This window comes from Xenopus tropicalis, chromosome 8 (assembly GCF_000004195.4).
Source record: "Xenopus tropicalis strain Nigerian chromosome 8, UCB_Xtro_10.0, whole genome shotgun sequence".
NCBI classification, from domain to species: Eukaryota; Metazoa; Chordata; class Amphibia; order Anura; family Pipidae; genus Xenopus; species Xenopus tropicalis.
In genome coordinates this window covers 108,386,391-108,412,893 of record NC_030684.2, presented here as the reverse complement: position 1 = coordinate 108,412,893, position 26,503 = coordinate 108,386,391, and the positions used below count along the sequence as shown (strand labels likewise).

General features: G+C 37.2%; 1 long non-coding RNA gene across 1 annotated transcript in view; it reads right to left on the bottom strand.

Moving 5' to 3' along the window:
- Positions 1–203: 203 nt before the first annotated feature.
- The window catches only part of LOC116406740, a 28,399-nt gene continuing 2,099 nt past the window's right edge, over positions 204–26,503 (bottom strand). Inside the window, exons 2-3 of the long non-coding RNA XR_004219782.1 lie at positions 12,539–12,673; positions 204–905 (exon numbers count right to left, since the gene is read on the bottom strand). This is a non-coding gene — a long non-coding RNA (uncharacterized LOC116406740). The remainder of the gene's footprint in view (positions 906–12,538; positions 12,674–26,503) is intronic.

Genomic DNA, 26,503 nt, shown 5'->3' with positions numbered 1-26,503 from the left:
TCCCCAAATGGAGTGCCTGAAAAACCCTAATACCTCTAATACCATGAAGCAAAAGAAGATCTTCCAATTGGAAACAGGACAGCTGCCCATTGACTTCTAAATTACATTGACAGGTTTTAGATGCTGTGGTTTTACTTTTAGATTTTTTTACTGTTTTGAAGCATAATAAATGGCGAAAAAAAATCACATTTGTGCAAATTTTTTTTGCACAAAAAACACAAATTGTGAAAGTAAATAAATACGGATGTTAGTAAATGCCCCCTTAGAGTGTTAGATTCTTATTGATATGTACTTTTGCGCACAGAAAGATGAACATAGTACATTAAGCATATGAGGCACATATATAGGTCATTACATTAAGGATTTTTTTTTTTGCATATTATACAATGCCCAAAGCAATGCAGAATATCATATCCTGTCCGGTGATTTTTATAATTTAAAAAAAATGTTATTCTACTTTATGTGAGTATTACCATGCCTACAGAGTTACATTATTCTAATTGTTATGATGAGAGCTAAATATCCTTCATGCTAGGTTCTTAATGAAATTTGTGGCAGAAGTCACATGCTGAAACCCCTTGATATTATGCCTCCATTGATGGGCTTGCTGGCATTGCACACATTAAGAAATGCGATTCTGAAAACAGAAGGCAGTCCCCAGGCCTTTGCAGACAGCTCACTGGCTCTCCAAGTAAAATCCAAAGACGGATTGCTGGGTGACAGTTGCTATAGCATTTTCAAGCACCTCTTTCTGCTTGTCCTCATAAATTATCTTTAAGTGAGGGAAAAGAAGGAAAAAAATAGAACTGCTTCTCAGCTCCTTAGTGGAATCCCTGGGCAAACTGCGTGAAACAGCAATCTGTAGAGAGAGCTTGCTCTGTGTTCCTGGGTGTCTTTATAGCCCCCTGTAGAGACAAAGCACATACTTAATGCGTTATGTTGTTATAATACACACTCGTTTTTCATAGAGGACATTATGAGCTAAAATACTTTCAAGATCTCGTGAGCTGACGCTGAAGATATTCACCAATCCCACTTCTCTCTCTCTCTCCCTCATCTCCTTTCTTGTTGTGCCACAGGCCTCGATAACCATGTCTCCTTCAAGTATGGGTTTGAAGCGCGTGTGATGGGGACCAAGCATGCTGTGTGAGGCAGAACTTGTTGACTTGTTAAAACACCACACAAGAACGACTCTAGCACCTACAAGTGACAAGTTTAGAGCTGGCAAGTGTCATGCCTGAATTGATTCTCTATTAGATGAGGGCTATCATGCCAAATTCGATTCACAGTGAGTGGCATTACAGTGTCCTTGACTTGTCTTATGCTTCAACAATAATTCATCAACAGGACAATAACCCAACATTAAGGGATCTCTAAATACCATACAGTGTTTTTTATCCCCCAGCCGTCAGCTACAACCTTTTTGTATTGTAATTAAAGGTCAATTACAGAAGACAAGAAAAAGATGAAAATAATAATTTTGCTGTTTCAGGAATTTTCTTTTTGTTTGCTTGTTCTCTTTTCTGGTATATGCAGTCAACAAAGGCACACAGATTCACACATTCATGGGAAGTTGATTATTCATACTAAGAAAAAATGCCCATAACACAATATTGTCCATCTCAATGTTGCCCATTATATTATAATTATATATATATATATATATATATAATACAGTATATTGAATTCTGAGTTTTTAATGCATTTAAGTTGGTTTTGTAAGTTTAAAATGCATTTCTCTATTTAAATATATTCTCAACTTGCATCAAATGCAGGAGAGAATGAATAAAATGCAGCTTTGAAAGATCATAGGTGCAGCCAGGCGCAATAAATGGAATTGCTGAAGCACTTACAGTATATACACTAAAAACAAATCTTAAACTCATTTCAAAGGTACAAAAATGTCTATGTGTTAAAGCCCTAAGACAGCATTATAACCAGCCTGAAGCTGCACTGTTTATTATTCATTTTTGCCCTTTATGAGAAAAAAGGTCCAGTTCCCTAACTTTATACCACATCATAATTACCAAAGGGCCAAAAGCATAATCCCATACCATTATACCGATCTATTTTACAATGTTTTCTTACCTATGACGTGTCTGTTATTTGTTGATGTATTATTGTTTCTACATTTTCTTTGTCGTAAAAAGTGTTAATACACTTGTGTGCATAATTGAGAGAACATTCCAGCGCTTACGACCAGTCAAGTCTACACAAGACCAGTGATTAAGCAGGATGGAACAGGGTGCTGGTTGGCAGGGCTTTAGTATCATATAAGCCACTACTGTTCTGATGTGAAATAAACAATAACTCTCATCAACCCCATCCTGCAGTAAAGCCAATAACAATCCATGTAGGATAATGGTTGACTTAATCAAGAAAAACAGTATCCTGATTCCTTCCAAGGATCCTTTGGGGGCAGAAGGCCAGTCTAGCCATAAGATAAGAACATATAGGCTTTTATTTGACTGCCAACTAAGGCAATTTCTGCTCAGAATAGAAGCATTAATGAAATATCATAAGAGGCTTCAACACCACCACCACCATCTATACCACACAGTATATATTGGAAAGGGACAAATTGTATAAATGATGTATTTGGAAATTAGTTTAAAGTCTGGAAGACTTGAAATAAATATCCCAAAGGTTTGTCACTTGCTTCTACAGGTATGGGACCTGTTATCCAGAATGTCTGGGACTTGGGGTTTTTCATATAAGTGGTTTTTCTGTAATTTGGATCTCCATAACCTAAGTCTACTTAAAAGTTATTTAAACATTAAATAAGCCCAATGGGATTGTTTTGCCTCCAATAAGGATTAATTCTTAGTTCTTAAATCTTAGTTGGGATCAAGTACAAGGTACTGTTTTATTATTACAAAGAAATAGGAAATCATTTTTAAAAATTAGAATTATTTGCTTATAATGGAGTCTATGGGAGATGGCCTTTCTGTAATTCGGAACTTTAATGGGTTTCCAGATAAGGGATCCAATACCTGTATAAGATTGTATGGAAATGTAATTAACAATAGGAATTACCAAAAGTAGACATCAGAGGAAGATGGCAATGGTATATTTACAGATGGGCTATAACAGTAAAGCCACACAGTCCCTGAGTCTAAAGACTAGAATCTTACAGCCATATATATCTAGAAGAAAAAATGAAACAGAGCAACAGAAAGAATCCTTCATGTACCAATTTCATACTGATCTAATCTGGGAGTGTCAACTTTAATTGCTAACACTTTTCACATTTTGTTGCTTATTTTAACTTATTTTAGCTTATTTTCTTTGTTTGAAATTATGGATTATGGATACACATTCTCAAATATAGCATTCCCAAACAGATTTTAATCATTCGATTTTAGGATAGTTCCTTTGTTGTTTATTCAAATGAACAAGAATTTTTTTTTTATTTGATTACGATATTATATAATTAATAAAACTGTAGTTTCAGGGATATATTGAAGCCAAAAGTTTTTTTTCACCACAAAAATTATATATATTCATGTTGTAGATTGTATTTAAAACCATGGTAACTCAAACTGAAACCCAAAATGATCAATAAATAATCCAAAACTGTAATCTACAAAATGATACTGTTTTTAAAGTTATAATTTACCTTATTTCACAGTAGAACTATTATTACAAAATGGGTGGGTTAAACTGAAATGTCAGCTTTGTATTATTATTCATAGCAAGTGTACAGACGCAGATAAAAGCAGCCAGTGATTCCTGGATACAAATTAAATATGGTTTGTTTAATTCTGTTATAATACATTAAAAATAACTCAACCATCTATTAACTTTTTTATTAGCAATAAATACTGACTGCAGTGGAGTTAAATTAAGAACCGAAAATCTGATATTTTGCTGTAACTTTCACATTATTCAGTTTCTTCATCTTTTCTGGTAGTTAATATGGATATATATCAGTGAAATGGTATCAGTAATCCCCTAACTTAACAATATTGTCCCCAAAAAAGGCAATTTAAGGTACGGCCATAATCTCCAGTTTATTCCATAGTACTGAACTTAGTCATTATTCTTATTATTAACATTTATTTATAAAGCGCCAACATATTCTGCAGCGCTGTACAATAAGTGGGTTACATACATTGGACATACAGAGTAACATATAAAGCAATCAATAACTGATACAAGAGGTGAAGAGAGCCCTGCCCAAAAGAGCTTACAATCAGTTATCATCACTTTTTGTCCCTTGCAATAAAATGTAAAGGACTCCGTAGCCCAAAGAATGGCTGTAGAAATAAGAGTTAATTTAGTAAGTGTACTCAGATGTGAAGATTACATTACTGGCACATTTATAAAATAAGTCCTTCCCGTTAAAAGTAGGACAGTAGTAGAAAAAGGCACATGGCTATACTGATTGAGAAATAAACCTGAAGCTCTTATTTATTATAATCTACCTCTGTTAAAGGTGAGGTGCAAGGATTAACCCCTGGAGCCCTATATTTCTTCTTCCACTGGAGAAAATCATACCAACAATGCATTGAATGTTCAGAACCTGAGTGGGATAACTCTTAGTGATTCTTCTGATTCTTCCTCGAGTGGCCAACACGGCAAGTAAAGTAGTGAAAGGGTTTACAAACGACTCCTACTTCATTTTGGTATTGCTAGAGCTTTTACCGCTTGGCATTGTTCACCTCCCTGCCCCCCTACCCTGATGTTGTCTTGGTACAAGAGTGTGTATGTGTTTGATGGGGGAGGTGATGCTAAACTTGCTCAGCTATCAGCGCGGCTGGCAACATCTCCCCGCCTCACAATGCCGCACGCTGAGCTTTGGCAGGGAATCAATAACGTGAAAATCTGTCCTCATCAACCAGACATTCTCCATGACAATCACCAATCAGAGGCAGGACCTGGCCCCTTTATCCCAAGGGCAAGAGCCTCCCAATTTTCTGCTATGAAAAGCAGCATAAATTAGAACCCTCAGTTCCTGCTGGCGGTGCTTAATGGGCCTGATTTATGAACCATTAAATGAGGTTATGTAAATCGATCTTTTTGAAGAATACTAACACACAGGTGACAGGTGCAGCAAGAGCAAAACCATGATGAGACCACAAGGGGAATGGAAGGGGAATGAATGAGATTTCAGCAATGTTTAAAAGCACACAAGGAGGTCAGGGAGGGGGGGGGAAGCCAAAGAGTCACATGAACTATGCCTGAGGTTCCTTGGCAATTACCAACCCTCTGTCTAATTGTTTACAAATGAATTCATTTTAGCCAACATAAAACTGATTTTGTGGGAACGGAGCGAGCTGCAAGGCTGCCTAAAGCCCAGCACTGACGACAAGAAGTGTTTGTCGGCTACACCGCATTAGAAAGGTTAAATCAAATGACTGCTCAAGTCAGAGATTTGTATTTTCGTCTTCAGTAATATTCTGAGATTTCCATATATCAGGGAAAGAGTGGTCTGTGGTTAATGAAGCACATTTGTTGTTTAGCACGGAGGCTTTTTGAGAGGTAAACCCGTAAAGAAACTGCAGGCCACAGCACTCATAGCCAACTCAAGTAACTCTTTCATGCTCACTCTGTCCCAGAAGATTTGAAATAGAATATTCATGGATTGTATCCCTTTTTCCTTTTATTTCATAGCTGATTAAGTAATGCAAGTGTCCTTCAGGTTTCAGACTACAGTGTATCTTATGTTATTTCATAATGGCAAAAACGTGAGCATCAGGACAATTCATATTCAACATAATCCTAGTATGATATGGTTGGGAAATGCAAAGGGGAATAATTTGTTTCCAAAAATTAACAAACGTGTGGTATTTAGACCTTTTAGATTATAAACCCTAATAAACTGGGCCCACTAACCTCTTGTATGGATCAGTATTTGTATGTGAATTGCATGTTTAATATCTATACCCTTTTCTTGTACAGTTATGTGCAATATGTTTTTATAGAAAAAGTTTGATTCAACAACATTCCAATGTACATTAAATAAACATTGTCAATGAATGTATAGTTACTTCAAAATATAATGGCTGTCATAAGTAGTCTCTACAAGAGAAGTGTTCTTTCCTTGACATGTAAAAACGGCTTTCAGATACTGTACAGGTATGGGACCCGTTATCCGGTATGCATTTTGTAACAGCGCAAAATGTAGTTATAAACCAATTTGTAAAAATTTATTAAATTCCCTCCACTGAAAAATGACAAGCAAGTAAATGGTAAGTTGTACAGTATGAGGATAGAGCATTGATTTGACCAATGCATATTTCAAATGTAGGAGGTTTTTATCAGCACAGAGAACTGAGGTCAATGGATAATCAGTATACCTGAATTTTTCAAGCTCATCTTATCATTCTACATGGATCACAATACACCACAACTTCAGTGGTAGGTTGCTCTGAAACCACACTTCCTTATAACTTTCTTAGTTTGAAAATTGGCCTGCTTTAGCCCATAAATTAGACATAAATATAAAAGACAGTACGGGTATGGGATCCTTTATCTGGAAACCTGTTATCCTGAAAGCTCTGAATTACGGAGAGCCTTTCTCCCATAGACCCCATTTTAATCAAATAATTCAGATTTTTAAAATTAATTTCCTTTTTCTCTGTAATAAAAAAACAGCGCCATGTATTTGATTCCAATTAAGATATAATTAATCCTTATTGGATGCAAAACAAGCATATTGGGTTTAATTTATGTTTTAATGATTTTTTAATAGACAAGGTATGGAGATCCAAATTACAGAAAGACTCCTTATCCGGCAAACCCTTGCTGGATAATGGGTCCTATAACCTGTACATGAGATTTAGGGTTAAATAGGGCATAGCTCCAAAGACTACTGTACATTTTTGATAAAAACCTTGTTTTTTTAAACCATATATTTCTTACTTCACTTATGGCACAGAAATGGAATTTATTATCCAGAAACCTCTGTAACAATGTGACCTTGTACTTGATGCCAATTAATGAAAATTACATAAATTCATGTTAAAGGAAAACAATTCTACAGAGTTCTTTTTTCAGTAGCCCAGTCCATTATTTGTTTTGCATTGGTTTTGGATGTTATCTGGGTTTTGGGAGCCAAAGATACCAAATAATTAAAAAACAGACTGGCTTTGAGGGTTCATTTTCGTTATTTAATATATTTTTTATATATTTTTTACATCTTTTTTGGGGTCTCGTCCTTTTGATCTTTAATTCTGAATTCCAAACTGGTGCCAGGTTTCTAGGCCAATCAAGCGCTAGTGACCAGATAGCAGTTGGCATTTTAAGCCAGATTTGCAGAACAAAGAGTCCTAACTGGTCACCCCTTGGACCCCTTATCCAAAAAACACCAGGTCCATTCTGGACATTCTTTACTTCTGTTACCACCTGCAGCTAGCTTTTCCAAATCATTACAAGCAACAGTTGCTTTAAAAGGCGTCATTGGGCGAGTGGGCGACATAACTTCCTGCAGAGCCTAAATAAATTATTGGTGCAGAGGGAAATGAACTACAAAAAATTCTCCTGTCAGTACGAGACATGCAAGAGAAGTGCTGATTCCCCGTGCAGCATATTCTCCGAGGCTTTGGGAGTGAGATGATAATTTAATCAGCTCTGAGTGAATGGATGGATGTCCTCTTAATTAGAATAACAATGTCATAATAATTTGCATTTATATGGCTTCTCCCATTCACACTTTGCCGCAGAGTGACAGCAGAATCACTTCACTGGGCAGAGAACACATTTCATTTTCCCAAGGCATAATGTCAAGTCCCACAAACAAGTTGGAAATTCGGTTAACTCTTTCTAAATTGGTTTACAACATGAAAATAAATCATGTAAAAAAAGTGCAACAATTAGTTTCACGGTTTAGGGCTCTGGTACCCGGGGAGATTAGTCGCCCGCGGCAAAACTCCCTGCTCGCGGGCGACTAATCTCCCCGAGTTGCCTTCCCCCTGCCATCCCACCGGCGAACATGTAAGTCGCCGGCGGGATGGCAGACGCGGCGGCGATTTCCCGAAATCGCCCCGCCGCGTCTGCCATCCCGCGGGCGACTAATCTCCCCGTGTACCAGAGCCCTTAAGGCACTGGCATACAGGGAGAATAGTCACCCGCGATAAATCTTTGCTACCATGAGAGACTGATCTGCCCAAAATGCCTTCTCACTGGCAAGAATGTGAATCGCATACGCGTCACTTCAGTTTTCCAAAGTTGCCTCAAGCGGAAACTTGGGGCGACTTCAGAAAACCAAAGCAAAGCATATGCCATCTGACCAGCAATTCACATTCTTTGCGGTGGGAAGGCATTTCCGGGAGATTAGTCACCAATGTTAGTGAAGATTTATCGCCAGCAACCAATCTCTCCGTGTGTCAGTGCCCTTAAAGAATAAAACAAGCAAAACCAAACACAAACCTTGTATAGGTTCTATTATCTGTAATGCACATTTGTTGCACATGCTTTATAGTGCTCGGTTATTATTAGAAGTTCAAATTGTATATATTCATATAGTTTACAAGTTCATTGCACTCATTTACTTTGTTTCAGCTACACCTTCTTATCTTTTACACACTCACTGTTAAATCAGGCACAGGATACTTCAGAAAGTAGCACAGTAAATGTTAATCAGACATTCAAATAAACAGCAATTGAGCCTACTTGCTCTTGTGGGACAGTGGCTCTGATTCTAAAGGTGGCCATACACGCACCGATATTATCGTACGAAACCTCGTTTCGTACGATAATCGGTGCGTGTATGGCATGTCAGCGAGCCGACCGATATCGCAGGAAGCTGCTGAAATCGGTCGGCTCGCCGATCGGCCAAGTTAGAAAATTTTGATCGGGCGCCATAGAAGGCGCCTGACCAAAATTCTCCCTTCAGAGCTGAATCGGCAGAAGGAGGTAGAAATCCTATTGTTTCTACCTCCTTACCTGCCGATTCAGCCCTGAATGGTGTGTGGCGGATCTGACGATGTTTCGTGCGACCGACGGTCGTACGAAACATCGTGAGATCGCCACGTGTATGGCCAGCTTTAGCTGTTGGCACTTGTTTTCTCTGTCAGGGTATTTCTGCCAACAGAAAAGTCCCTAAAAGCCACCCCTGTCACCTTCCGTTGACTTTAATGAGAGCAGCCTGACACCACCACTCCTGGCAGTTCTCTGCCCAAAAAAGTACATTACAGTTTGTCAGGCAGTACCCATTATAGTTAATGCAGACAGCATGACATTTTTTTCACGGATGGAAATAAAAATAAAATCTATTTTCTGCTGAGAAAGACTTAGGATTCCATTATAATACAATGTTTCCTGCCTTACTAATAATTATTGGTGAATTTAATTGAATATTAATTGAAAATATTGTTTTGCACTTATTGTACTAAAATTACAATGGAGCTAAAATATGATTGCTAGCAAATGAGCCCCTGATATTTTTTTACCTTTCTGGTATGTGGCTAACAAAATGCCATATTCCTCTGAAATTTGACTGCATAGATAGACTTATAGACTGATGATAAGATAGATACTTGATAGATAGATAGATAGATAGATTCCTAAATCCCTCTGAATTTTGACTGCATAGATTAAGAAAGCCATCTATATGGCCCATCAACTGCTTTCTCCTATACACAGTAGTTTGACTGTCCAAATATTAGGTATGTTGTAAAACAAAATAAATAAGCCTGCGGTTGGCAATGCCAAGATCATACCTTTAAGAGACAAGGCTACAATTTCCCAGGAGCAAGCATACTGAGTATATTAACAGAGCCATTACAGTCATAGAACTACACATCACACTTTGAAAGTGGTATTAACAAAGGAGAAATGTTCTTTTGACACATAGCCCCATTTACTTGTCAAACATACCAAATACATCTTACATTTCAGAAAATCTGTCAGTTAGAGACTAAACCACCACCAAGCATTTATATTTATAAATATAACCTACAGCTATACATAAAGTGATAAATTATTAAATGGACCAAGAAACAATCTGTTGACTAGCAAAGCTAGTGCATTATATAAATGGCCAAGATGTGTGAAAAGTTAAAAAAACAGAATTTGCTAAGATAACACAAGGCAGGCAGAAAGGGTTAAACGTAATTATGTAGTCTGAATGATCCCAGGGGAAGATCAGAAAAGTAGACTTTGTGAAGTTCTTTTCTACTCTATGAGAAGATAACAAAGAAGACAAAAAAAGTCAGTAAAATAAATGGCTATCACACATAGCATATATCAATAAATATACCAGAAAAAAATCTTAGTGAACACGATAGCAAATCTATTAACAAGGGGTATGTGACTAAGACTGGAAAGTGGCCAACACTGTGCCATTAAACTACAAGAATGTCTCCTCTATCCCCATTTTAGCAAATGAGCATTAACAAGAAAAAAGAAACAGGGAAAGGAGTTGAAAAGCAGAAAAGCACAGTGTGAGGCTTTAGATGGCTATGCACTGGGTCAAAGCTAAGTGGGCATGCTTCACTGACTTACTTCCGCCATACATCCGTCTCAGTGCGTGGGGGCACAGCAGGGGTTACTGAGACTTCCTAAAGGGCAAGTAGTCCTAGTAAAACTAAAGCTAACTTTTTTCTTCACATCTCCAATGCACCACTGTTTTTGTAGACAGGTTTATCAATATAATCTCAATATTAAACATTTTTTGTGGGTGTGTTCTTCTTTAAAGTTCATATCTTTTTAAAGTTCATATAAACATCCTCATACCCATGAAATATTTATCCTTTCTTGTAGGCAAATATTATAAGAAGCAACACAAACTTTTACACTGACCAGATCAATACATTTTCACACTAGAAGATATATTATGTTAACAACTGAATGCGATATCAACCTCATAGATAATAGTAGCACTTAGACTCCAATTATGGATATTGACGCTGATTTATGTTGTACCACCTGTGCCCACCTCTCACTGCTGCATTATGAAACTGACACATTGATTGTGGTAATATTTTTGTAAAATAAAGTTACCGCAAGAGGATAGGTCAGAACAAATAAACACCAAAAAAATTTAAAAAATGAGGCCCATAAATAGGGATGCTGTTCCAGTGGTCTAAATAATGTTTACATGATGGGTTTAGAGCACAAGAATTTTTAAATCAATCCCTTAACTGCCCTAAAGTCCCATTTTGTTGGTTTTTGAAGTATTTTACTCTATTACTCATGTATTGAATTATTTGGGGGCTGAGTTCCTTATAGAAAAGATTATGTAAGGCTGTACAACAATAAATGTTTATGTACGATATTTCCCCCAGGAAATGCTTGTGAGCTATGAGACCTGTTGGGAAAAAAAGGATGCTTTAGAACAAGGGGAACAGATATTTTGTCCAGAGACTGCATCTGGCAACGCCCTAGAGTTGCCACCTTTTCTGTAGAAAAGCACTATGGTTTAGAATACAAGAGGCAAAAAGAAAGAAGTCAGGTGGATCAGTAAAGGTCGATCCTTACTGTGATTACTGTAAGGGGGTTAAGAGTAGTAAAGTTAGCAACTCATTACTGCGCATATTTGGGAGGGCCTGGGGGGACTGGTATTCCTTTCTCACAATGATCACTGGAACAGTGCAAGAAAAAACTTCTTTGGAAGAAAGGGGATTATTTTATTCTGTCCATTCTTGCAAAGAAGAAGTCTTACTTTTAAATAGAGCATATTTGACCCCTTATCATCTTGCAAAAATGTTTAATAATGTGTCTGACTAATGCCCAAATGTAGAGAAGGCATTGGCACTATGTTTCATGTCTTTCAGAACAGTCTGGCAATTCAGAGATTCTGGGGCGAGGTGTTACAGTTTATTAATGAAAAGCGAGCACTTCCAAATATCCACTCTCCTGAGCTGTGTCTACTAGGAGTAATTGGAGACCTACAACTCCAGTCCTATTTCAGATTATTTGCAGTTGCTTTACTATGCAAAAATCGCTAGATCCTCCACCTCTATGATTCTGGCAAAAGTTGGTAAATGATGCCCTTCCAAGCTAAAAATGTACTTATCTAGCAAGAGGTTGTCCAGAGAAATGTAATGCCATATTGGGTACCTGACTCAACTTATAAATTATCTGACTGTATAATATGCTTTATCTTTGTATTTGCCATGTGGTGCCTTAGCCTCAATGTCTTAAAAATGAAAATATGCAAAATAAAATCTTTAAAAAAAAGAAGCCTTACTGAACTTTATAAAAGACTTAGGCCTCCCTCTTTAAGCTGTCTGTGCACTTATAGGTATAATGCATAACATGACATTTATACACTGTGTTAACTAGAAAAGGGCTTTTTCTACTTCTTACACCAATTCGATTGGTGGAAGATTGTATTTTGGATGTGCCAAATACACAGCAAATAATATAGAAATGATTTTATGAAAGAAGCACAATTCATTTTTTGTTTATTACCAGTAGATTTATATTGTCCCTTAAATGAATGATGACATTATTATATTTAATATTTATTATTTAATTATTATATTATTTTGCACTATAGTATTTTTCATGCATTGCATTTTGTGCATTTGTATGTTCAGATCCTACTGTATATACATTAGATGATGTAATTTGATTAATAGTAACTTACATTTTTACAAAATTGACATTTGTTATCCAGTTCTACAGGGCAACAACACCGGGACAAAGCTGGAATTGGGCATAGTCTCAGGCAGCAGCTGACAATCAAGGAGTAATTAAGAACTAATCAAGAAGCAATTTGTTCCTGGAGTGGAAAGAAAAGCTGCAGGTTAAAGAAAAAAAAAGAGTAACAGGGATAAATTCATAATTTAGCACAATATAATATTTGACTTGAATTGAAGAAAGCGCAACTTGTCTTTTTATTTCCTGAAAAACAGAAAAAGACATTAGTCAGCCAGATATACTTGTATTTACAGTGAATATTTAACAACTTTAACTTCTGTACCCTTATTGTGCCTGCTAATAAAAGGAGAAGTGTTTTTACTTTGTACTGATTGTTTTTTACATTACTAAAGGGTTGGACCTGATGGTCTTTTTTCAACACAACTTAAAGGAGAATGCAAGTCAAAATGTAAAAAGCATACTGCCCAATAGTCCTCCTATTGTTTAGTAAAAACGCCACACTTTTGGCTCACCTAATCAAATATTTACTCAGTCACACTTACTTCACATTTTCTAGAACAGGCAGCCATCTCTAAAAAGGTATTCTCCCTTCCTTTCCCTCCTTGCTTCATACTGCACATGTGTTTCATTCCCTCCCCCCCCTCCCCTCTGGCAGATCCGCTTCTGATTGGCTGGTGGGCATGTGTAGCTCAGAACAGGAGACAGGATCAAGTTACACACATGCTCAGAGAATAGGAAGGCTGCCGCTGGCACCTACAGGAAGGGGAGAGAGATTTCAGTGATGTCACTGTAGTCTTCACACTACTGTAGGCTGCCAGCACCATATCTCAGAGAAGCAAGCAGGGATCTGGGAATTTAGATATGCAGTAAGTACTTAAAAAGAATGCCCTTAGACTTACTTTTAATTTATATTAACCTTTCATTGTCCTTTAACTATGTAAATAAAAGGCACTAAGCTTGCCCATGTGCATTATTCTCCTCTAAATATTGAAGGATTGTGCTTTAAAAAGTTGTGTTTCAGGTTAATTTATTGTGAAATTTCCCCAAAACCCTACTAGTCTCACCCATCTGTTCCACTTCCTGCTGGCTGAATTCTCTAGATGTGCAGGGGAGCCAGCGGCATTCAGCAGCTAGGCTGACATGATAGGGAACTGCAGACTGTATTTGCTTGTGTGACTGCAGGGCTGCATTTTGCTACCCCCTCCTACTGTGCTTCTGGCAGGGACCATTAGGACACGCCCACCCCTCATTTGAAACAGGACAGAGACCTATAGGGAGCTCCAATAAATGCATGTTCTGGGGCTGCATTGATTGCATTTACATTAAATTTGCAGCAGTGCAGCCGTTCTAGCTGGACTTTCTAGACACATTCCTCAATTTTCAAAATACCTGGTAACCTTAATATACAATTCAAGACAACATAAGGTGCTCTTAAATGAGATTAATAATAACCTTAATCTGCTTTATTTAAATAATGAAACACACAGTGGTCTAGTAAGCTATTAAAATTGACATAAGGTCCCAACTGTCATCTTTTACACTGCATTCAATATGCAGAACACAGGATGTGTGCAACACAAGGAGGTTTCTGCACTGGTGTAGTTTAAATGGCAGCGAAACACCCACAATTGCCCATGCCACTTTTCTTTTAACTTTAATGGAAACCACCTGACACAGAAGAAACAGCAGGTTAGAACATTTTTGGCTGATAACTACCTGCACACCGAAGTGTACAGGCAGTGTATTACAATAGCCTTATAATGTACAGTGTGTATAATAATGTATAATGTAAAGTGTGCTGCCTTTACTTGACATGGTTTGGACTACCTTCATCCTATCATGAAACATTTCTATCCTGACTAAAGAGCAATATTTCACTATAACAATGCCTTCCTCTACAGATCATAAGAGTTTCTAGAATGGTTTCATGTGCATTAAACCTATAACCCACCATAACTATAAAGATATACCAGTCACCATAACCATAACAAACTAAATACTCTCTAGAGCAGCTTTTGAAGCAGGACGTTCCTCAACTATCAAAAAAAATCAACTAACAGAATTTCTCATGAAAGCATGCTGTCACTTTAGGGATCACAGGCTATCTTGAAAATGTAGGCAGTTTCTTGTAATTCAACTATTTTACATCAAAATATAAGATTACAAAAATAATTGTAAATGAAAATACATTTTGTACTGCAGCACTAATTATAAATAATGACACTGGCCTTGGCTTCATACTTGTGTTTTCATGAAGGAAATAATAAATATAGAATAAAATATATCCCATATCAGCGTGCTTCTAATTCAGAGTAACAGAAGACGAGGTAAGGTAATTCTGCAATCATCAAGTTATTCCCACCTAACTTGGAAGGGGAAACTGAGCAATACTACACTGCATCAAAATAAACTTATGCCTCGTAACGAGAACATGGATCCCTTAAAAATTACCCGATGATCGCAGGTTGTTTTCCTACCCATCACAGCCAGCCATTCATCCTGCTAAGGCAGATAAATTCAGTGCTAATTGTAATTGGGTAATTATAATGTATAACCTCTTAATGAATGCAAAGCGCCTTATAAATACACAATTATTCGTCTTATTATAACAGGACCTGAATGCAGTGATTAGATGAACTTTATTTTGTCACTGTTACATAATTACTATTGTCGAATCACTATTCTTGTGTTCATAAACATTTGTTTTACAAATTCCACTCAGGGCTTTTACGGAGCTGAGCAGAAAGCACTTTTCTTTTATTCCATATCACACATTCAATCAAATGTAACCTTGGGATCTCACCAGCATGCAATTTAGCTTTCAAGCCAAATATTTCCAAATTACATTTTGTTTTATGTGAAAGAAATCTGCTTTTACACTCTATCCAAGCGTTCCTGGGTTCATCGAATGGGCTGGAAGCTGTTAAACTCATCCTAGCTATAGAATGAAAATTATAACAGTGATTTTTTTCAGCAATGAATTAATTGAAAGGTACGATATAAAGGGCACTGCAATGGAAGGAGCCTGTATAATCACGGCACAAGCAAAAACACTTGATGGCCTCATTGTACCCTGGTACACCTTCTTGGCGGCTAAACTCTTTGGCATTCTTCTGTTAAATTGTGCCTTTTTGTGTACTTCAAAATATAACAGATGCACCTGGTTAATATATTCAGAGGTATTATAAGGGGCTTAGAAAACAATGAAAAAAGGAGCAGTCCAAGTGCAATATTAAAGTATTAATATAAAAATAAAATAAAATGCACATTGTATTATAAGAATAGCAATAATGTAAGAATTATATACCCTTCCACCACTTGGAGTGCTCCCATTTTTGTTGTTTTCTGGGCATCATCTTCCAAGAGTAAGGTGTGACGCAGCAGTCACCTGATCTGGTGCAGCGGCTCCTAACCAGGAAGTGTGCGGAAGCCCAGCTGGAAGTCTCTTGTGCTCTTTTTGGAGTCCACCGTTTGCTTTATAAGGGGCATCTGCTTTATTAGCTGCTTGGTGGCCAACAAGGAAGAAGGGCCATTAGGGTCAGACTGATCTGTACTTTAATAGTGTTGGGGATCCTAAAATGATTGTTTTCAAAAGAAGAATGTTATGTTTCTTATCTTTTTATCATACATCTTTTTCCCAAATCCTTAATTCCCTATTAATTTGCATTGCAGTGGTTGTTCATTTCTATGGATCAAGATTGTGGAAGGGGGTTAGAGCTTCTAGCGCAGAATGGGGTTGAAAGCATTCTGGCAAAATGATGTGCTTCAATATACGTGCCCATTCGCTAAAACACTTACCTGGCAGTAACGAACATTTTAATGATAGTCACAAAAATGTAAAATGCTAAAGTTTAAGGTGGAATAGTTGAAATACCTCAGTTGGAACTTTCCTAAATCTGCCTCATAGGTTAAAGTCAGACATGATATTTTCTCCAATGGCATCTATATGTGACTCCTCACAACCATAGTTTTTGGGCTAAATCTTCCACAAATGTACGTATATGTAATAAGTTACAAGCAATATTTGCCATTTTCTGTCAGCTAATCAGAACCAGTAATTAGCACTCCATAGATATTGTTAGATATTTCACATTAGCCCCTCCTCCATTCTACTTACCCTACTATGGTTAAACATTTTCTCAGATTCTTCAGAAGCCAATTGACCTGTCTATTTGTTTTTGGGTTAAGATAGGAAACGTATGCAAGCACGAGAGGAACATACAGACTATTTAAAGGTAGCACCCCCTCTGAAATAGGGCTTAGGACCCTAATGCTGCACAACGCTGATGCTAACAACCTCTGTGCCACCCATTACTATACATTTCTATTGTAATTTTAATCAAGGTCTTTATAAAAGAAAAACAGCATAAGACTATTCAATGAATTTATGTATTATGCTTTAGAAATGACCTTGTTTGCATAATGGGAGCTGCTGATCAATACAGATCACTGGACACTAACTGGATACTAATGAAAACTTTCTTCCTGTTACAGAAGAGAATGCATGCTATTAATGTGAACAGAATAAATGCTGGAAGAAAAGGAATATATTCTAGTGTTTATTTTTGAATAGAAGTACTATATTAGCAGCAAATGGGCAACATATTTATCATACTGTATTAAAATCACATTATTCTTCACAGGGAACCAAATGTATCTGCATATATTTGTTTTATAGGACCCATTATCCAGAAACCCATTATCCAGAAAGCTCCAAATTACGGAAAGTCCATCTCCAATTGTCCCCATAATAAGCAAATAACTCACATTTTTAAAAATGATTCCCTTTTTCTCTGTGGTAATAAAACAGTACTTTGTTCTTGATCCAAACTAAGTTATAATTAATCCTTATTGGAGGCAAAACAATCCTATTGGGTTTATTTAATGTTTATATTATTTTTTAGTAGACTGAAGGTATGGAGATCCAAATTACAGTAAGATCCCTTATCCAGAAAACCCCAAGGCCCAAGCATTCTGGATAACTGTTCCCATACCTGTACTATGAAGCAGCCATGATTTCCACCACAGACAAAAGGTGCCCCCCAGTGGACAAGTTATTTGGAGAAATAGTGACATGCAATAACTTTTAAACTAAGCATGCCTCATACAAAGGATTAACCTAGTTACTCTGGAATAAAGACCATGCAATTAGTAACATAAACAAACATCTATCTAAAATATGTTAGGGTTCCTTCAACTGTGGGTCTGCTTCAAAAACTGGCCCACCAACCTAGTTACCATTAGACCCCTCCCCCCCCCCCCCCCCAAAAATCCTTACTGAAATTTCTATGTGGACTGTACCTTGTTGTAAAACCTGGTAGGATTACACTTTGCATTGACAAGAGATAAACCAGATAGGTAACATTAAATGTAGTCTTGGAAATAGGTAATGATGACTACCAAGAAGTCTAGTAATAGTCTCAGACAGACAATGGAACATATAACCACCTACGAGGCAAAATATATTTCTAAGCAAGAACAGAGATGACTTCTTGTAAAAAAGCTGAGGAATTTAGACAAAAACCCTAAAATTCACTGTGAGATCCTGATTTTTATAAATAGTCGCTGGAAGCCTAACCTGTATTGTAGCAATGGTTATTTCTTTAGTTGTCATGCTTCATACACAGTTCTATACTTTGCCATTGTTGGTAGTCTTTATATTTTACTTATTCATTTATATTTTCTGATAATAAACCATAGATTACATTTAATCTTTAGTACCAATATGCAAAAAAGTACCAATATGCAAAAAAGTATATGCGTATTTTAACAGTTTTAAAAATGTCACAGTAAAATATTGTATAATGGTAAAACTAGTAAGATGTAATGCAATTAAATACAATTACTATAAAGGTCCATTTCACCACATAGTAAATAATACTAGATAAGACTAGTTTTTTATTAAATAGTAATTGTCTATCTTCTTTGTGCAAGTAAATCCTTTTCAGTATGTTTGATAGGTATCGAATTATCTAAAGCATTCTATTATTTTTCTGATTTACTTCCACTTCAGCCAAAAATGCGAGGCATATAGCTTTACTGTATGGAAGTTATAAATGGTGAAAGGTTTAATTAAAGCACTAGTGGGCCTAAGGTAAAGGCCCACTAGTTGGTCCCTTGAAGTGGGAGCCATCTATGAAAAGATATGTTGTTGCTATGCCTATATGAGTATCTTAACACAAGCAACCTTTTAAGTGGAAATTCATGTACATAAATTGTTATTGTATAATATCACGCTTGGAGTGGTCTGTTTTAATCCACTGTAGATTTCTCATTGTGGAGTATCGAGGTAACGTTGGGTCCTTGGTACAGACGCTGTGGGTGGGGGTACACAGTTGCTGTACTGTTTTATTATGTAATCATTTTTTAAATAATCCGCATTTGCTCCATCTCAGACCCCAACCACTATATTCTTCTACACATTGTCTGTAATGTGCATTTTATAATTAAGACTCTATCAACCTGGCCTGTATGTGCTGTGTTTTCTTAACAACAAAATTAAACAAGGTATGGTAAATCAGCCCTGGTCAAGAGCATAATAAACCAGACATTAAAGATATTAATTGCACATATAAGGTTATGGTTTCAAGGTAACTTTTTAATCAAAGAAATAGCAATAAGTTTTTAGCATTAAAATAATATATTACAGGTATGTGTTTTTTAAAAATTAGGGAATGGTTCGGATTGTGCCTGAACACCTTTTTTTTAATATATTTGCAATGCCAGTCCTTGCAGAGTGGGAGATACCATTCCTGTTGAAGCTGTTATACACTCCCTTTGCCTCAAAATAGAAAGATCCATATTTACCAATGGGGATGTTTTTAATGGAGGCTACAGAGAATGCATCATGCAATAACTAGTAAAGCTACAGTCACTCATGTACTTATCTCAATAATTAAGGAATGTGCTATGCCCAAGCTACACCCTTAATCTTTACTCTTTACAATGGCACATTAAACCTTCTTGTTTACACGGTTCACCATTAATGGCCAAAGACTGGGCCATAAGGCAGCAACAAAAATGAATTAAGCTGTATAAGTATATAGTTACTTAGAATGAATCATTCTCTGTTTTTGTATGCAATGAAAGGTTCTTTTTTTTGCAGCCACTACATTATATTACCTTTCCACATTGAACATAATATAGCAGAACATAAAATAATAATTAATCATTTAGTACATTTATACCTTAATAATCCAGCATAGATCAATAACATTCTTTAGAAAAATAATGTAATTTACAAAAAACATGAGTACCCTGCAGTGACAGAATTGTATCTGAGAATGTCTACCCATAGATACTGTAGATTCATATGAACGCTATATAACACACTCTCACAGCAGCAATATTTATTCTGGTTTGCTTATGGTGAGGAAATATTTGCCCATTATTTTATATAATGAGCAAATGCGGTTCCTTAAAAATATATATAACAAAATGCACCTACTTTTCAATATGTAGGTAAAAGTCAAATTATTTGCCCACCTTATTATACATGATACATTTTTAATATTATCCCTTGTTCATTACCACCTATATTACAACTCATTAACATTTTTCAATTTTTTTTTTATTAATTGCGTATTGGGGGTGTGGTAATTTCAGCTACCAGTTCCACTGAAAATGAAATGTTTAAAATAATGAAAAACAATCTTTTTTTTTTAAAGAAATACATTTCTGAAGGGAAAAAAAGTGTTCCCATACAATTGATTAGAAGATTATAATCCGTTCATTACACACATTTCAGCAACAGACAAGTCCTCATGGTCAAGCATTTTATTATGAGAGCCTGATACGAATTTGTCACACAAAATGCAGATATAATTAGCCTATTCGTGCTCAACGACTTTCAGGTCAAATCCCATTTGAGGTAGATATTCGGTAAAATATGCAGGGCTACGAGTGCCTTTTTTTTTTTTACATTTCATTTGCAGTTGATGTAACCTAGTTTTATGCAGCAGTTTGAGTGTCATTTTTCTTTGCATTCAAGTTAAAAGAATATTGTACTAGAGAAGAAAAAGAAAAGAAAACATTTTTGAAGTATTTTTTCCTTATTCATGTAGCCCAGAGCTTCGGCAAGGTCTTTTTTTTTTTAATTCCCCTGTTAAAAAAAAAAAAGCCCACAAGAACAGACGACTACACTAACACTCTCAATGGCAAATAGCTGTTCCTTAATTGTACTTTTTGCTCTCCTCAATGTCTGCTCTTCAGTGCAAAGCTACAAAAATTGTCTGAATAGCCAAAGAAGACTTTCCCACAGTCATGTGCCACAGAAAAAACTCAATTGTTCCTGCTCACAATTTAGATGAACAACATTTCTATAACTGGATATCCAGAGTCTGTCAATGAAAATGTTGCTGAAAAGACAAACGAAGAAAACAGATTCTGCCAAAAGCATGTTAAGAAATAATCAGGCATTCACTAGCCAGACAGCTGCCCTGGGACCTGCTGGAACCAGGTGCCCTTTAAGCCATTTCCTATTCATCTAGTAAAAAACATGCAGGCAATACCTGGGAAAGGAGCAGCTTAGTTAGATTGACAGCATTTGTCCTGCAGAATGAAGAGACATTATTTTGCTACTAGTACAGGCACCATTATATATATTTGCCACATAAACAAATTATATATTTTGCCATACAAAAATAAATGTTAAAAATACACTGACGTATTTTAACAAAAGACTTTTTTTTATAGCTTGAAAACATCTATTCACTATTACAAAGTAATTATTTACTTACAAAAGGTGCACACCACATACTGGTAAATAATAAAATCTGTTTTTTTAATTGTAAAATGTTTGAAACAGACTGATGTATAAAAAATGGTATTTATATTATTTTCACTTGTTTATTGCTGACATTATATATTATAATGTTTGTATAACCACCAAATTACAAAATTGTGTGTAATTTAAATTCTACAGAAATGTACAAAGAAAGAAAGGATTAACACATTTTGTAACATACAGGGGCACATTTATGATTATTATTTTTTTTTCCCCAACCAAAAAATAGAAAGCTGAACAGGTTTTAGGCACAGAGCTTTTTTTTTCTTGATCAGGGAAAAGAAAAACCTGAATCAGGCTATTTGGATGAAGAAACCACGCGACTGTTTGGGAACTCTTGCGTAGTTTCTGGATACGAATGCTCTAGCGTTCTTAAATGTCCCCTAAGATTATATAAAAATAAGATTATGTATGTTGCTTCTAACAAACTAGAGAAATCAAATCAGGCCTGGTAAAATAAAAAACAACCATACAGCGGATGCCATTGTGATCTAATAAAAGAAAACTATATGTTAATAAATAATTAACCAACAGATAATGTTAAGTGACCAATTAAAGAATCGTATCAAATTGGCATTTACATATTAGTAAATGTTGTCCTTTTACATATTTTCCCTTGAGCCACAATTGTGTGATGTTTTTTAGTGTCCTTCCACACTGATCACATGAAACAATACAGCTCTAACTGTAAACGGAAGAAGTGTTGGAGTAAAAGGCAGCAGTAGGCCTTTTTTTGGACTTTGCCCATAGCATGTGTAAATAGATTCAAGCCTCTGCGCTCTGTTTTGAAGTGCAGAGACCTGGGACTTTAATGGTATGCCGTCTGCAGTAGGAAATTAGGCCACAAAGGCCTAGGGTGGCACAAACACATGGGCGGCATGCCGCCCCACCGCATGCAAATTTTGCTCCCATACGGAGCAATGGGGACATCTCCCTACTGCTCCGTATGGGAGTTTTAAGTTTGGCACTTGCGTTCGCGTTTGCGCGGGGGGGGCTTGTTCGCGCATGCGCGTTCGTGTGGCGGGGGAGCGATAGGGGGGTGCCGAATGGGGGCGGCCTTGGGGCCCTTTTTAGCAAAACTGTAATATTGCTCAACATAGGCCTACAAAATTAAATGTTTTTCAAAAGTTTCACATTTCTGGGGTTTTGGGGTCTTGTTTTAAGTGTTATTACCGTTTTGCTAATGCAGGTGAAATTGCCCTTTAAGCTGCAAGTCTCAGTTCCCCCAAGAGACCAGTTTAGCTTATTACGATACAATTGTATCTAACTGCAGGTATAGTGTGTTTCTGGGCTCTCTACCAAAAGCTACTTTTTTAATTAAGTCTAAGAAACATTTTATCCCTCTTTACATTGTACAAATGGGATGTATGCTAAACTATAGGGCCCATTCATGAAACCACGATTTTTTTCAGAAAAAAACTTATTTTTTCTCATTTTTAAAACTTTTGGTAATGACCACGATAATATTGTTAAAATTGCACGACTTTTTCGTGGTTTTTGTTAAATTGCATTTTTTGCAAAGACTACGACCATTTCGTAATTCATTGAAGCTTTGGTATTGTGACTATCTTTTGGCCAGGTTGGAGCTGTAGAGTGCCATTGAGTTCTATGGAAGGCTTCCAAAATCATGCATTGAAGTGTCAAAGCCAGAAAGGTTTTCACGCCGTTTACAATCGTTCGGCTCTGAAAATTTTGTGACTTTCCGATCGTAACGACGACATTTTCGCACAACCAAAAAAATAATTTTTGCGCAATTTTCGCACATCAGAAATTATCGTGGTTACTCCAAATTTTTTCCAATCGTGCTTTTAATTAGCAAAAATTTGTGTTTTAATGAATGTGCCCCTACGGTGGATGTAAAAAGTCTACACACCCCTGGTAAAATGTCAGGTTCCTGTGCTGTACAAAAATGAGACAAAGATAAATCATTTCAGAACTTTTTCCACCTTCCACCTAGCCTGGCTTGGATGTTTTTCTTCGTAAGAAAAAGGCTTTCATCTTGCCACTCTACCCCATAGCCCAGACATAAGAAGAATATGGGAGATTGTTGCCACATGTACCACACAGCCAGTTCTTGCCAGATATTCCTGCAGCTCCTTTAATGTTGCTGTAGGCCTCTTGGTAGCCTCCCTGACCAGTTTTCTTCTCGTCTTTTCATCAATTTTGGAGGGACGTCCAGTTCTTGGTAATATCACTGTTGTGCCATATTTTCTCCACTTGATGATGACTGTCTTCACTGTGTTCCATGGTATATCTAATGCCTTGGAAATTCTTTTGTACCCTTCTCCTGACTGATATCTTTTAACAATGAGATCCCTCTGATGCTTTGGAAGCGCTCTGTGGACCATGGCTTTTGCTGTGGGATATGACTAAAAAAATGTCAGGAAAGACCAACTAGAGCAGCTGAACTTTATTTGGGGTTAATCAGAGGCACTTTAAATGATGGCAGGTGTATGCTGACTCCTATTTAACATGATTTTGAATGTGATTGCTTAATTCTGAACACAGCTACATCCCCAGTTAGAAGAGGGTGTGCACACTTATGCAACCACATTATTTTAGTTTTTTTGGTTTTCTTCCCTCCCCCTAAAAGATTTCAGTTTGTTTTTCAATTGAGTGGTACAGTTTATAGGTCACATTAAAGGTGGAAAAAGTTCTGAAATTATTTATCTTTGTCTCATTTTTGTTCAGCACAGTACCTGACATTTTACTAGGGGTGTGTAGACTTTTTATATCCACTGTACAGGTATATGTGTTGTCTCCTCTATGTGCAAGAGACCCCTTTTTATGTGAAGACCCTTATTGCTCAAAATAGGCCTACAAAATTAAAAGGCAAGCGGTGATAAACAACATGTTTGTAAACATTTTAGACATATTGAAAGCAGGTATTTTAATAGCTTTTGATATGTCAAAAATAAAATACTACTAAAACATAGGGGCCCATTCATTAAAGTCCAAATTTTTGGGGCTTAAAATCACGATATGGAAAAAATTTGGAGTAACCACGATAATTTCTGATGTTCTAAAATGTCACAAAAATGCTTTTATCGGTCATATGAAAATCACTCCTTACGAAAGTCACGAAATCTTCAGATCTGAATGTTCGTAAACGGCATGAAATCCTTTCTGGCTTTGAAACCTTCAGTGTATGATTGGCACTCGACAGATCCAACCTGGCGAAAAGATGTCACGATACCAAAGACTGAATGAATTCCAAAATGTTTGTAGTCTTTCCGAAAAACAACTTTTTCGTGGCACTTAACAAAAACCACAAAAAAGTTGTGGAATTTTAACGGAATTATCGTGGACATTTCTGAAATGTTCGATAAGTTAGAAAAAATATGATTTTATCTCATAAATACTTCATCGGGGTTTTGTAAATGGGCCCCATAATGTGATGGATTAACCTCCTAGGTACCTAGAATTATGATTTATATTTAGATTTATAATCTGTGAGATTTTCCATGTTTCTATTATTGCTGATTTGTTTGTACTAATTAATGAGGGGGACTACAAACTTGGAACTAGCAGGCTAAGCTTTACCTGTTTCTATGCCATCTCTATTAACTGTTTTGTAAACCACAGGGCAAGCCACTTACTTTTCTGGTGTCCCAGCATACCTAGGGCCAGGTTCATTAACGTACGAATTACGAGTCTGATTTGTGAAAATTCGTATTAAATACAAAAATTTCTGATGTGCGTTAATTTCGCGAAAAGTTGCGTCGTGCTTTGACGAAAATATCGTGGGATTGATCCGAAAGTTACGCAATTTTCATAACCAAATGATCGTAAACAGCGGGAAAACCTTTCTGACTTTGAACCTTCAGTGCATGATTTCGGAAACCTCCCATATGACTCAATGGCACTCTGCAGCTCCAACCTGGCCCACTGAAAGTCATGATAATGAAGCTTGAATGAATTTGAAACTTTCGTCACACAAATTAACAAAAATATTGCAGAAAATACGCAAAAAATATTTTTTTGTTATCGGATCTGTCGTACTTTAATGAATGTGCCCCCTAGTGTGTGTATAAAAGCTGCCTTGCTTGCTGTAAAGCACTTTGAGTACCACAGGAGACAAGTGCTATATACATGATTCCCATTCTCCTTTCCTTTACCTCCAAATTCCTATTGCTTGAAAAAGCAGCATATATCTGTGTCTATCACAATGTTGGGAAATGGGCTACTCCCTGCTTGTGTCTACTGCAATTGCACACAATATGGGGCTGATTTACTAATCCACGAACGGTCCGAAGGTGTACGAATGCGTTTTTTTCGTAATGATCGGTATTTTGCGATTTTTTCAGAAATTGTCGCGACTTTTTCGTAGCCATTACGAATGTTTTGCAAAATGTTGCGACTTTTTCGAAGCGCGACTTGCGCGAAAAGTTGCAACTTTTTTGCAGCTTTCGCGCCGAGTACAAAAGTTTTGGATTCATTCAAGCTTCAGTATGGTGACTTTCTTGGGCCAGGTTGGAGCTGCAGAGTGCCATTGAGCCCTATGGGAGGCTTTCCTTGGGCCAGGTTGGAGCTGCAGAGTGCCATTGAGCCCTATGGGAGACTTTCCCTGGGCCAGGTTGGAGCTGCAGAGTGCCATTGAGCCCTATGGGAGGCTTTCCTTGGGCCGGGTTGGAGCTGCAGAGTGCCATTGAGCCCTATGGGAGACTTTCCTTGGGCCGGGTTGGAGCTGCAGAGTGCCATTGAGCCCTATGGGAGACTTTCTTTGGGCCAGGTTGGAGTTGCAGAGTGCCATTGAGCCCTATGGGAGGCTTTCCTTGGGCCGGGTTGGAGCTGCAGAGTGCCATTGAGCCCTATGGGAGACTTTCCTTGGGCCAGGTTGGAGCTGCAGAGTGCCATTGAGCCCTATGGGAGACTTTCCTTGGGCCGGGTTGGAGCTGCAGAGTGCCATTGAGCCCTATGGGAGATGTTCCTTGGGCCGGGTTGGAGCTGCAGAGTGCCATTGAGCCCTATGGAAGACTTTCCTTGGGCCGGGTTGGAGCTGCAGAGTGCCATTGAGTCCTATGGGAGACTTTCCTTGGGCCGGGTTGGAACTGCAGAGTGCCATTGAGCCCTATGGGAGACTTTCCTTGGGCCAGGTTGGAGCTGCAAAGTGCCATTGAGCCCTATGGGAGACTTTCCTTGGGCCGGGTTGGAGCTGCAGAGTGC